This window comes from Cervus canadensis, chromosome 28 (genome assembly GCF_019320065.1).
Source record: "Cervus canadensis isolate Bull #8, Minnesota chromosome 28, ASM1932006v1, whole genome shotgun sequence".
In the NCBI taxonomy this organism is placed as follows: domain Eukaryota; kingdom Metazoa; phylum Chordata; class Mammalia; order Artiodactyla; family Cervidae; genus Cervus; species Cervus canadensis.
This window is the reverse complement of record NC_057413.1, coordinates 11573724-11587960: the sequence shown is the minus strand read 5'-3', so window position 1 is coordinate 11587960 and position 14237 is coordinate 11573724. Positions and strand designations below refer to the sequence as shown.

The 14237-nt window shown below is 39.5% G+C and overlaps 1 long non-coding RNA gene across 1 annotated transcript in view; it reads left to right on the top strand.

Annotated features, from left to right (window-relative positions):
- LOC122429879 overlaps nt 1-14237 on the top strand; it is a 65578-nt gene that overhangs the window by 20949 nt on the left and 30392 nt on the right. Inside the window, exon 2 of the long non-coding RNA XR_006266182.1 lies at nt 4309-4389. This is a non-coding gene — a long non-coding RNA (uncharacterized LOC122429879). The remainder of the gene's footprint in view (nt 1-4308; nt 4390-14237) is intronic.

Genomic DNA, 14237 nt, shown 5'->3' with positions numbered 1-14237 from the left:
AATGTTCATTACTATTGCCATTGTTACTGTCAGCATTGATTTAAAGCATGATGTTTTTCAATATTTTTTAATTGCTTTCTCTCTCTTAATCATCACAATTTAGTGGGTCATTGTTGGTGTTGCTCCTATTGTATAGATGAGGAAACAGAGGCTCAGAGAAGAGATGGGTCCCATTGATAGCTGGTAAACAGTAGGCTCAAGACGCAAGTGGCTCTAGTGGTAAAGAACCTGCCTGCCAATGCAGGAGACACATGAGATACAGATTCAATCTCTGAGTTGGGAAGATCCCCTAGAGAAGGGCATGGCAACCCACTCCAGTATTCTTGCCTAGAGAATCCCATGGATTCTGGGGGCTATAGTCAATAGGGTCTCAAAGAGTCGGACATGACTGTATTTCTGAGTTAGTAATAATTGAGTTACTAAACAGTAGGTTCAAGACTCAGTCTAGTCAAATCCAACTTTTTTCATCTCCTCCATACTGTCTGCTACAAAGAGAAGAACTGGCAGGACGAATGCCACAGAGTGAGACATCCACGCTGCGTATAATTGTGATCAGCTGTGGACATCTGTCTTTTCTTTCAAACACAGCTCCTCCTAGACCACCATGTTATGTTGTTAGCAAATGAAAATCAAAAGCCAGCTTGACACCCTTGTATTTTTTTCTAAAACTATCTAATATTCATCTAAGCCTGTGTTCAATTAAGTCGTGTCCGACTCTGTGACTCCATGGACTGCAGCACGCCAGGCCTCCCTGTCCATCACTAATTCCCAGAGCCTGCTCAAACTCATGTCCATCGAGTTGGTGATGCCATCCAACCATCTCATCCTCTGTGGTCTCCTTATCCTCCTGCCTTCAATCTTTCCCAGCATCAGGGTCTTTTCCAATGAGTCAGTTCTTCACATCAGGTGGCCAAAGTATTGGAGCTTCAGCTTCAGCTTCAGCTTCAGTCCTTCCAATGAAGATTCAGGACTGATTTCCTTTAGGATTGACTGGTTGGATCTCCTTGCAGTCCAAGGGACATAGGAGAATGAAAAAGCTGGCTTAAAACTCAACTTTCAAAGCCTGCGTATCCAGTCATAATCTCTGTTCAGAGTAGCTGCATTAGTAGCTGCATTAGTAATGCATTAGCATTAGCATTAGTCATCTTAAGATGACTCTTAAGAGTCATCTACCCTTTGTGTACACATAGTAGGGGCAGCACAGAACCAAGGTTTCCTATCCTATGTCAGAAGCACACAGCCTTTCCCAAGAAAACCTTTGGCACACTACAACTATGTCATGAATCATTTCTAAGATCAAGGTATTGCCATCTGTGCCGATGGTAGTTGTTACATGAGAGATAGAGTTACTGGGCCTTACTGTTCACACGCCCATGTACCAATTTGTTCCCATGGAATACAACTTCTGCAAAAACCAGTTGGTCATGTGAGACCCTTGACTACCAATGCTGAGTCCTCAACATTGTGAGTTACCGGGGCTGGCCGACAAAGAAGTGAAAGATGCTATTAGAAGGTTGAGGAATAGAAATCACGAAGTAAAGGACTCGTCATTGTTCCATGAAGATGTAACAAAAATTAGTTTTGTTCTGAATGTCAGATTTGGATTTGGGAAAACATTGACCTTTACCATCAGAGAATCAACAGAGTCATTTCCCCTGTACAGTTAGTGGCTCCCCCCCAACCCTCCCACTTTATTACCACCACTCCGCCTCCCTCCACCTACACATACAGACCAGGAAAACATTTACAGCTGGTGAGTATTTTAGCAGTGTGGTTTTAAAAGGTATTTTAAATTTTTTCTAGAGATCATCTTTCTGACATGGATAATGCTACATGATGGAATGAAGACCTCCAAAGAGCTATTCCTATTAATAAACTGGCTGATAAAATGTCAGAGTGAGCCACTGTTCTGATTCTCAAGTAGCAAACCATGTTGTAAGGATAAAACTTCTCCTAGGAATGCACCAGGACCTCCTCTGCCTTGAAGAAAAACATATTTTTTTTTACTGTTTAAAAATTATAATAAAGGAAGGACTAGGAAGGAAAATTAAAGAGAAGCAAAGAAACGAAAATAACACTAGACACCTTTAATTTAGGAAACTTGGGAGATCTTCCTGGTTATTTAAAATTTGTTGGGTAGCAGAACATATACATTAATCACAAATACCGTGTCATCAGTTCAGTTCAGTTCAGTCGCTCAGTCATGTCTGACTCTTTGTGACCTCATGAACCGCAGCACTCCAGGCCTCCCTGTCCATCACCAACTCCCGGAGTCCACCCAAACCCATGTCCATTGTGTTGGTGATGCCATCCAACCATCTCATCCTCTGTCGTTCCCTTCTCCTCCTGCCCTCAATCTTTCCCAGCATCAGGGTCTTTTCAAATGAGTCAGCTCTTCGTAGCAGGTGGCCAAAGTATTTGAGTTTCAGCTTCAACCTCAATTCCTCCAACGAACACCCAGGACTGATCTCCTTTAGGATGGACTGGTTGGATCTCCTTGCAGTTCAATGGACTCTCCAGAGTCTTCTCCAACACCACAGTTCAAAAGCATCAGTTCTTTGGTGCTCAGCTTTCTTTATAGTCCAACTCTCACATCCATACATGACTATTGGAAAAAGCATAGTTTTGACTAGACGGACCTTTGTTGGCAAAGTAGTCTCTGCTTTTTAATATGCTGTCTAGGTTGGTCATAACTTTCCTTCCAAGGAGCAAGCGTCTTTTAATTTCATGGCTGCAATCACCATCTGCAGTGATTTTGGAGCCCAGAAAAATAAAGCCAGCCACTGTTTCCACTGTTTCCCCATCTATTTGCCATGAAGTGATGGGACTGGATGCCATGATCTTATTTTTCTGAATGTTGAGCTTTAAGCCAACTTTTTCACTCCTCTTTCACTTTCATCAAGAGGTCTTTAGTTCTTCACTTTCTGTCATAATGGTGGTGTCATCTGCATATCTGAGGTTATTGATATTTCTCCTGGCAATAGTATATATCATATATACACATGGATTATGTCCATCAATCATTTACTTGATGCTTCTAAACACAATCCTAAATTTATATGCATCCCATTCAAGAACTTTTAAAAAAAATTATTGTTCCTGGGCTTGAACTGGTAGAAGGGGGAATGACAGGTCTGGGATTTACTTACTCTCTGTCACTGTGGAAAAGCTTGAGCATTTGCAACTGTATGTCAATAATTTTTTTTTAATCTGCTAAATATGCTAATATTTCCCTTTAAGGTAAATATTAATTTCTTTTCAATTAAAAAAAGACACTAGAAAAAATAATTTCAGTAAGTTATTTATCTGGCTGAGTTTCAAATTTCTTGCCTGTAATATGTGAGTGGTGCTAATAGTTAACATTTATTGAATATTGGCCACATTCCAGACGCTCTGCTTTGTGCTTTACATTCATTATCTCAGTTAATACTTTCAACAATCCTTTAATGTATGTTTTAATATTATCCCCATTTTCCAGATGCAAAACTGAGACTTAAGGTCAAATGAATTGTTAAAAATCCCACAACTAATGAATGTCTTGGTAGGAATTCAAGACCAGGTACAACATAATCCAGAGTATAAACTCAACTATGTTCAATAAAGTTAAATAACCCTTCACATATCCAGCAGAGTAGAGTGTCTGTCGAAAATGGTAATAAACTGTGGCTGTGGATTTTAAAATAAAATCTGCCTTTAGGTATCTTTGCTTATGAAAGAGGTTCTCAACTTTGTTGTATGTTCAGATCACAAGGGCTATCTCAAAACAAAACAAAACAAAACCTTTGCTCACATTTCCTCCCATACAAATGAAATCGATATCTTTGGGACCTAGGTATATGTTTTATTTTTATTTTCAGAATCTTTGAGACCTAGGTATGTGTTTTATTTTGTATTTTTAAAGCTTCTGGAGTTCTGATTCCCAGTAAGATGGAGAAGCACATGCCACCCCATCTCTCCCACTGACTGCAATTATAAAACTTGAACAGATTGCATGGAGCAGCTATTTGAGGGTTCTGAAAAGTAAAAAGTAATAAGAAAAAAAGCAGGTGGATTGGGGAAGAATACCAGAATTCTCAGTCCCACTAAACTGTCAAAAGATAAAGCATAAGTTTATCTTTTCTTTTTTTCTTTTTTTCCACTTGAACTCAAGGTGTCCTGAAACCCAATGGCACAGACAGAAATATTTCCACAAGAAGCCCTTTATTTCTAGCACAAGAAGAAAAATGGTCTCCCAATATATAGACAGAGTAGGAGAAATCTTGTTTTTATAATATTCTCTTTTCTTTTTTCTATTCTCTTGATCCTTAGATCCCAGTGACCAGTAGGCACTTTGAACTTTAAAGGAGGGAGTCCTTCCTCTCAGGTGAGAAGAACTGTGGTCTCAAGAAGGTAAGGGGAACTCTCCTACGTATTTTTCTCTCTCTGTCCTCTCACTTCTCCTCCCTGGTTATGGGTACATAGTAAGAAGTATGTGACAGAGTAGACAAATAAAGCCTCAAAAGACCATAAAGGGTGCCTCAAGAAACTAGCATGTATGGTGGAGATGGCAGAGAGGGAGAAGATCCAGGAAGCATCCCCATAAAAAAGTGTCTTTGTACCTCTAGTGCCATGAACTCTTCACATGTAAATTTGATCCTGACCAGCACCTCACAGGTTGTGAGAGGTGACCTATGGGGTGGATTCTTACCCAGGTCCTAGAGTGGCCACTGGATGGTCCACATGTAAGACTGATCTCAATAGCAGTTCAAGGCTTTGACTATGGAAGAGACAAAACTCCTGAAGGCTCTCTGGAGCCAATCAGCTTATTTGACTGGTAAAATGAATACTTCAAAAATCTCCATAGATTTAAATAATACTCAGATCTCATAACCATCAGAGATGTCCAGGATAAAACCCTGAAGTACTCAGCATGTGAAGAACCAGTAAAATCTTCACTTACATGGAAAAAGGCAACCAACAAATGTCAACACTGAGGTGATACAGTTAGAATAATTTGATAAAGACTCTAAAGCAGCTAGGACAAATATGCTCCAAGAAGTAAGAGTAAATCCTGTTGAAGTGGCTGGAGGGATAGAATGATAGATTTTTCATTAAAAGTAAAAATTGTAAAGAAGAACCAAATACAAATTTGAGATCTAAAAAATAGAATAACCAAAACAAAAAACCTCATTAGATGAACTCAATAGTAGAATGAAATGACAAAGGGAAGAGCAGTAAAATGAAGATATAGCAATAGAATTTAACAATTGAGTAAAAAAAAAAATTATGCTATTAAGATGAAGATAATCCCCACCCTCTTCCCCAGAAAAGAAGGTGCAAAATCCTGTCCACTACCACATCCGTGTCTTGGAGATATTTATTCCACTTCTAGTTCAGCTGCAATCCCACCTGGATATGTTATAATCTAAAGATTAAATTGCAAAAGTTAATAATTGCCAACAAAACTGACAGATGTGTAACTAGTTTGGCCAATAAAAAGAGAGAGAGATGGAAAAGACCCAAACAACCACCAACATGCCTTACATAAAATAGCAGAAGGAAAAAGGAGGAAAAGAATTGGTTTCATATGCTGACAAGTGTTGTGAGTTGAAGTGTCCCCTCTAAGAGACAGAGCCAAAGTGAAAACAACGCCCAGTTGTGGATATGACTGGTGATGGAAGTAAAGTCCAAAGGTGTAAAGAACAATACTGCATAGGAACCTGGAATGTTAGGTCCATGAATCAAGGTAAATTGGAAGTGGTCAAACAGGAGATGGCAAGAGTGAACATCGACATTTTAGGAATCAGTGAACTAAAATGGACTGGAAAGAACAAATTTAATACAGATGACCATTATACCTACTACTGTGGGCAAGGATCCCTTAGAAGAAATGGAGTGGCCCTCATAGTAAACAAAACAGTCTGAAATGAGTACTTGGGTGCAATCTCAAAAATGACAGGATGATCTCTGTTCATTTTCAGGGCAAACCATTCAATATCACAGTAATCCAAGTCTATGCCTCAACCACTAATGCTGAAGAAGCTGAAGTTGAATGGTTCTATGATGACCTGCAAGACCTTCTAGAACTAACACCAAAAAAAGATGTCCTTTTCATCATAGGGGACTGGAACGCAAAAGTAGGAAGTCAAGAGATACCTGGAGTAACAGGCATGTTTGTCCTCGGAGTACAAAATGAAGCAGGTCAAAAGCTAATAGAGTTTTGCCAAGAGAACACACTGGTCATAGCAAACACCTTCTTCCAACAACACAAGAGATGACTCTACACATGGACATCACCAGATGGTCAACACTGAAATCAGATTGAATATATTCTTTGTAGCCAAAGATGGAGAAGCTCTATCCTGTCAGCAAAAAACAAGACCTGGAGCTGACTGTGGCTCGGATCATGAACTCCTTATTGCCAAATTCAGACTTAAATTGAAGAAAGTAGGGAAAACCACTAGACCATTCAGGTAGGACCTAAATCAAACCCCTTATGATTATACAGTGGAAGTGACAAACAGATTCAAGGGATCAGGTCTGAGAGACAGAGTGCTTGAAGAACTATGGACAGAGGTTCATGACATTGTATAGGAGGAGTGATCTAGACCATCCGCAAGAAAAAGGAATGCAAAAAGGCAAAATGGTTGTCTGAGGAGGTCTTACAAATAACTGAGAAAAGAAGTGAAGCTAAAGACAAAGGAGAAAAGGAAAAATATACCCATCTTAATGCAAAGTTCCAAAGAATAGCAAGGAGAAATAAGAAAGCCTTCCTCAGTGATCAGTGCAAAGAAACAGAGGAAAACAATAGAATGGGAAAGACTAGAGATCTCTTCAAGAAAATTAGAGATACCAAGGGAACTTTTCATGCAAAGATGAGCACAATAAAGGACAGGAATGGTATGGACCTAACAGAAGCAGAAGATATTAAGAAGAGGTGGCAAGAATACACAGACCTGTACAAAAAAGATCTTCATGACCCAGATAATCATGATGGTGTGATCAGTCACCTAGAGCCAGACATCCTGGAATGTGAACTCAAGTGGGCCTTAGGAAGCATCACTACGGACAAAGCTAGTAGATGTGATGGAATTCCAGTTGAGATATTTCAAATCCTAAAAGATGATGCTGTTAAAGTGCTACACTCAGTATGCCAGCAAATTTGGAAAACTCAGCAGTGGCCACAGGACTGGAAGAGGTCAATTTTCATTCTAACCCCAAGGAAAGTCAATGCCAAAGAATGTTCAAACTACCGTACATTTGCACTCATCTCACACACTAGCAAAGTAATGCTCAAAATTCTCCAAGCCAGGCTTCAACAGTATGTGAATTGTGAACTTCCAGATGTTCAATCTGGATTAGGAAAAGGCAGAGGAACCAGAGATCAGATTGCCAATATCTGCTGGATCATCAAAAAAGCAAGAGAGTTCCAGAAAAACATCTACTTCTGCTTTATTGATTATGCCAAAGCCTTTGACTGTGTGGATCACAATAAACTGTGGAAAATTCTTCAAGAGATGGGAATATCAGACCACCTGACTTGCCTCTTGAGAAATCTGTATAAAGGTCAGGAAGCAACAGTTAGAACTGGACATGGAACAACAGACTGGTTCCAAATAGGAAAAGGAGTACATCAAGGCTGTATATTGTCACCCTACTGATTTAACTTATTTGCAGAGTACATCATGCGAAATGCTGGGCTGGATGAAGCACAAGCTAGAATCAAGATTGCTAGGAGAAATATCAATAACCTCATATATGCAGATGACAACACCCTTATGGCAGAAAGCAAAGAGAAACTGAAGAGCCTCTTGATGAAAGTGAAAGAGGAGAGTGAAAAAGCTGGCTTAAAACTCAACATTCAAAAAACAAAGCTCATGGCATCCGGTCCCATCACTTCATGGCAAATAGACGGGGAAACAATGGAAACAGTGACAGACTTTATTTTCTTGGGCTCCGAAATCATTGCAGATGGTGACTGCAGCCATGAAATTAAAAATCACTTCCTCCTTGAAAGAAAAGTTATGACCAACCTAGACAGCATATTAAAAAATAGAGACATTACTTTGCCAACAAACGTCCATCTGGTTCGAGCTATGGTTTTTCCAGTAGTCATGTTAGGATGTGAGAGTTAGACTATAAAGAAAGCTGAGTGCCAAAGAACTGATGCTTTTGAACTGTGGTGTTGGAGAAGACTCTTGAGAGTCCCTTGGACAGCAAGGAAATCCAACCAGTCCATCCTAAAGGAAATCAGTCCTGAATATTCATTGGAAGGACTGTTGTTGAAGCTGAAACTCAAATACTTTGGCCACCTGATGCGAAGAGCTGACTCTTTGGAAAAGACTCTGATGCTGGGAAAGATCAAAGGCAGGAGGAAAAGGGGACAAGAGAGGTTGAGATGGTTGGATGGCAACACCAACTGGATGAACATGAGTTTGAGCAAGTTCTGGGAGTTGGTGATGGACAGGGAAGCCTTGGGTGCTGCAGTCCATGGGGTCTCAAAGAGTCAGACATGACTGAGCAACTGAACTGACTGAAAAAAAAAATTGGAAAAGACAATAACAACAGAGAATTATGAAGTTATGTGGCCATACCAAAATACCTAATATTCATGTTATTGGAGTTCCAGAAAGAGGAGAAAGTAAAGTGCACAAAAAATATTTGAAGAGAGAGTTGCTGAAAATCCCCTGAATTTTGTGAAAGACATCAGCCTACAGATTCAAGAAACTCAGAGAACTCCAAATGGGGGAAAAAAAACCCATAAAGAAATCCATGCCATGACACATCTATAATCAAACTGCTAAGAACTAAAGACAAAGTATTAAAAGCAGGGAAGGCAACGTTTCAATTGACCATGGAAGTCTCATAAGAAATCACAGAAGTAGAAGAAAGTGGCATGACATTTTAAAAATGTCATTAATTTTTTCATCAAAAACCACGGATATCAGAAGGAAGCATGTCATGATATTTTTTAAATGCCAAAAGAAAAGGACTATCGATTCAGAATTGTATATTCAGCCAAAATAATCTTGAGGAATGAAAGAAAGCAAAAAAGGTAGTCTCTGAGGGAAAACTATGAAAATTCTTAACCAGCAGCTCTGTCCCCTCAAATCACAAACGAAAACCCCACAGAAGACAAAAACCAAACAAACCCAAGACTCTTAAAAGAAAGCTCAGACAGATATTTGTAAAATTTCAGATGGAAGTTTATAATATTAAAAATGAAGGAAGAGCCATAGAAATGATAGGTATAGAGGGAAATGTAGACTACACTTATTTCATTCTTTAAAATATGTGGGATGATTGAGAGCATAAATTATGATTATGTCTGATTGGGTTTCAAAATATGTAGATATACTATATAAGACAACTGCAATATGGATAGCAGAAGGCACAGGAATCTATTAATACATATTGATAAAATTTCTACATTCCACTTGAAGTGATAAAATATTGACCCCAAGTAGACTGTAAAACTTAAGTGTGCTTATTATAATCTCTAGAGAAACCACTGAAAAATAAAAACAAGAACAAAATAACAAGCAAAAAATCTATGCAAAGAGGTATATCCAAAAACACAATAGAAGAGTTTAAGTGGAATACTGAAAAAACATTCAAATAACCCCAAAGAACACAGGGATGGGGAAGGAGAGGGATGAAAAGAGAATAAAGCAAAAAACAAATAATAAACTGTAGACTTAAATCTAAACACAGCAATAGTTATATTAAATAGAAATACTCTTAGCACCCCAATTAAAAGACCGAGATTTTAGATTAAAGGAAAGTCCACGACCCATCTATATATACTGTCTACAAGAGATTCACTTTGAATACAATGATAAAGGTGGATTAAAAGTAAAGGATGGCAAAGTCATGCAAACTGTCATCAAAAGAAAACTGTGTAGCTGTATCAATAATCAGAGTAGAGTCGGAGAAAAGAAAACTGTTAAGGATAAAATGGAACTTTACATAATGATAGAACAATTGATTCACCAAGAAGACATAAGAGTCCTAAATGTGAATACATCTTACAGCAGTTTTCAGAACACATGAAGCAAAACCTGGCAGAACTGAAAGGAGAAATAGACACATCCACAGTCATAGTTGGAGACTTCAACATATCTCTAGGTAATTGATAAAACAAGTAGACAAACCAAAAAAAAATCAGCAAGGGAAGCTGGCGAAAATTGAACTGAATAACATAAAAGTTGAGTAATGAAAGAAGAAAGGCCTTTGAACTATTGCAAACAAATATCACCTACTTCCCAGTTTGTTTTGTACACATATGTCCGTTATAAAAGTGAAAATCCATATAGTGCTTTCACTAGAGAACCTTCTACACAAACCCTGTCTAAAAGAATTTCCATTCATTCCCCTAAAATATGATTGACCTTAGGCAGGACCTTTCTCCCTTCTGGGCCCTCTTTTACTTCTCTGCAAAGTAAGGGGATGGGGGCTGTCCCCACTCACCCTAAACTCTTCCCACAGGATCAGACTTTATCCAAGTTTTCTTCCAGCTCTGTGATTTTCCCTAAGCTTTTATTTCCAGTGACTTTTTTCCCCCTAGGCTGGTGTTTTCAAATTGTTCTGTACTGATAGAGCCAAAATATCTTTCCATCTTTCTATTGTTTAATTTGCAAGGAAAGTATTAAAGATAAGACAGGGTAGGGAATTGAGTCATTGTCACTCAGCCCAAAGGCTGCGGTCTGGTAATCTCCCCTCAGACAGAAACATTTTGAAACAAAGGTGGAAACCAATATGGAAAAAACAAAAGTAGAACAAGTTCCAACCAAACATATTGCTTTATTTTCTGCTGAAATCTTTTTTCCCCTGTCGTGGAGAAACAGCTTAGGTAGTATTTAACCAAATATTACTTATGTGTGATGAGAAACATGGTTCTATTACATTTAGGAAGTTGCATGTTACAAACAAAACCTGACAAACTGTTCCAAGTTTGATAATAGGAGGAGAAATGGAATAAATTAAAAGGTAAACCACATTTTTCTCAGCTTCCTGATGGGTTTTGTCCAAATAGCTTGAAAAATTGCAAAATATTGTTTAGGTAATTTTCAGGTATTCTGCTATTATTTGCATTGGAGCAAAGCTTATTGAACACTGTATTGTTCTAGTTCTAGGCCCTTTGGAAGGCAAAGAGATATAAAAGAGTTGGTCTCTGTTTTCTAGTTATTGTGAGAGCTTCTTCCTGGACTGCAAATTCCAGGAGGGCAGACAGTGTATCTGCTTTGTTTATCACTGTGTAACCGGTTCCTAGCACAGTCCTGCAAATGGGGTGCTCCAGACTACTTACTTGGTGATCCAAGAACTTGATTACAGAGTTAATCTTGTTTAACTCCTTAATGAGAGAATGCATCCCTGTACAAAAATGGCTGGTAGTTCAGATGGTAAGAATCTGCCTGCAATGCAAGAGACCTGGTTTCAGTCCCTGGGTTGGGAAGATCCCCTGCAGAAGGGAATGGCAACCCACTCCAGTATTCTTGCCTGGAGAATCCCATGGAGAGAGGAGCCTGGAGGGCTACAGTCCGTGGGGTTGCAGAGTCAGACATAACTGAGTGACTAACACTTTCATCATATGTATATACATACCCAAATATGTAAAGTATAGCAAACAGATTCATGCACGCAGTTTATCTGCTATATGTACATATGTAACAAACAACAAACAGACTTTTTAGTTTGTTTTTACCCATGTGCAAGTAAAAGTGTTAGTCACTCAGTCATATCTGACTCTTTGTGACCCCTTGAACTGTAGCCCACTAGGGTTCTCTGTCCATGGAATTCTCCAGGCAAGAATACTGGAGTGGGTTGCCATTACCTTCTCCAGGGCATCTTTGCAACCCAGGGATTGAACCCAGGTCTCCTGTATTGTAGGCAGATTCTTTACCATCTGAGCTGCCAAAGAAGCCCTGTTTTTACCCATAGAGAGCCCCGCCCTCCCCCAGAACAACAAGATTGATGAAATTTGTCAGTTTCGTGGCTGTTTTTCTGAGACTCTAATAGTACAATGCTTCTAAAAACCAATCACAGAGATTTTGCTTAACTGCAGATTCTGATTCAGTAAGTCTGGGGGCAAGGTCTGAGATGTACATTTCTTACAAACTTCCACTGATTGTGGTCCCTGGAACACTCCTTGAGTGTGGAGACATAGCATGCACTGCCAAGCAAAAGTGGTATTCAGGTCCAGGCAGAGAAGTTATAAGGACTGCATCGTGTGACCAGGACAGGGCTATAAACACAGAATTTTTAAATCTGGAAATAGCTGTAGAGATTATGTTGGAGGCGTGGTGTGGATCCTTAGATATGAAGAGGTTGAAAATGACCTTCCTGTAAATCCATGGCTGATTCATGTCAATGTATGACAAAAACCACTACAATATTGTAAAGTAATTAGCCTCCAACTAATAAAAATAAATGAAAAAAAAAAAAGAAAGAAAGAAAATTACCTTCCTGAAGCCCTCCAGCCAGTTGTGGTTTGTTCCCACTGGGTCTGGGTCTTGGAACTTCTGATTTTAAACCTCCTGTTCTCTCCACAAGTTAAGGTGTCTACTTTGATTAACAAATTTAAGAGCAGTCACTCTATCTATGGGAGGAAGAGCATGTCCTGCAGAGACCAGGGATGTGGTCTAAGCTTACAGCCTTAGTGTAAGTGAATCTTGGGTCTCGGGTAACATAGCTGAGCTACCTTCTTTCTCTGAATCACTGCCCAGGTGGCCTATATCTGGTTCCTGCAACAGTGAGAAAGAAGTGGAATTGGGGGTCCAGATGAGGTACAGCGCTCAGAGCACCCCACAAAATAACCTTTGCAGCCTGAATCAGGATATATGCCTCACCCCAGGAGCCTGCCTATGAGTGTTTTTGGGACAGGCTAGCTCACGTCCAGGTGACTAGGTCCTGAGACTGAATTTCTAGGGTCATCTGGACAGTCTGACTTCCCTATCTCTGACTTGGGAAATGATTGATTGCCTGCTCTGATTTCACAACACTGATGATGGCTACTTCCAAAATAACACCTTAAAAACTGTTCTTACCTGGTTTTATCTTCATCAGACTGGCCCACGTGGATGAGAATAAATGTAGGAGAGAGCATGGTCATTGAAAATGTAAATAAAATCCACAGTTTCTAAGTTGCTTGGAAGTCACCAGACTTTTTCTTGAAGCATTCCTCTGGAGACTGTTTTCGAGGGAAAAGCCTCATACTGACTGAATCTCAGGACACTCCCAAAATCTTAATTCTGTTTGCAACATACCCATTACAGTCAGATGATGAGCTATGTGTGTCAGCTTGTCAGGGGGGTGGGCGTGTGGAGAAGATGCACAGGCAGAAAGCATCAATAGCAGTTAGTGCTTTGAGCTTAAGGAAGCTGCTGGTCTTCTGGCATCACTGCTAAATTTTGGAGGGTCTTAGAAGTCTCTAAGCCCATAGCGTCCTCTATAAGTGAGAATCACAGGATTTCTCCTCAGTGAACGAAAATCTAATAATAAATTTGTATCAACACATTTAAGCCACCTCTTTCTGAGAAACCGAGTCCTTTTCTGGGGACTTTCTTTTCGCAAACTCTCCCCTTCCTCCCACGCTCCACTACCTTTAACTTTTCGATGGAAAGAGACAAAGCAAAGCCAGCAAGACAAGCATGAATCTTCAGGGTACAACGGAAGGCACATGGGGAGTAAATACACATGTGTCTGAGTTTTGACTCTATCGGTAATTGGCTCTGTGACCTTTAGCAAGTTGCTTAATTTCTCTCATGTTTCCATTTCTGGTTATGAAATAAGTTGAACTAGATTTCAAAATATTTGTTTAGTCCTTAATATCTAGGCTTCTACAGCTTAGTTTCTTTCTAGGAGACATAAGAGATTCAGGTTTGATCCCTGGGTCAGGAAGATCCCCTGGAGGAGGGCATGGAAATCCACTCCCATATTCTTGCCTGGAGAATCCCATGGACAGAGGAGCCTGGATGGCTATAGTCCATAGGGTTGCAAAGAGTCAGATACGACTGAAGCAACTTAGTAGCATTGGCAGAGCTCATAAACCCATCCCCTGGATTCTAACTTATTGAGACAAAAACTTGTTCATGAGACTTCTGTCCTATTGAGTTTGACATTGGAATTCACTTAAAAAATAAAGATTATCTTGACTAAAACACATATTAAATCCCTACCAAAGTCAAGGGGAGATCATCACTCGGTACATTATTAATTTTAAACTAATCAACTTGGCAGTTCGTGATTGATAGCCCATT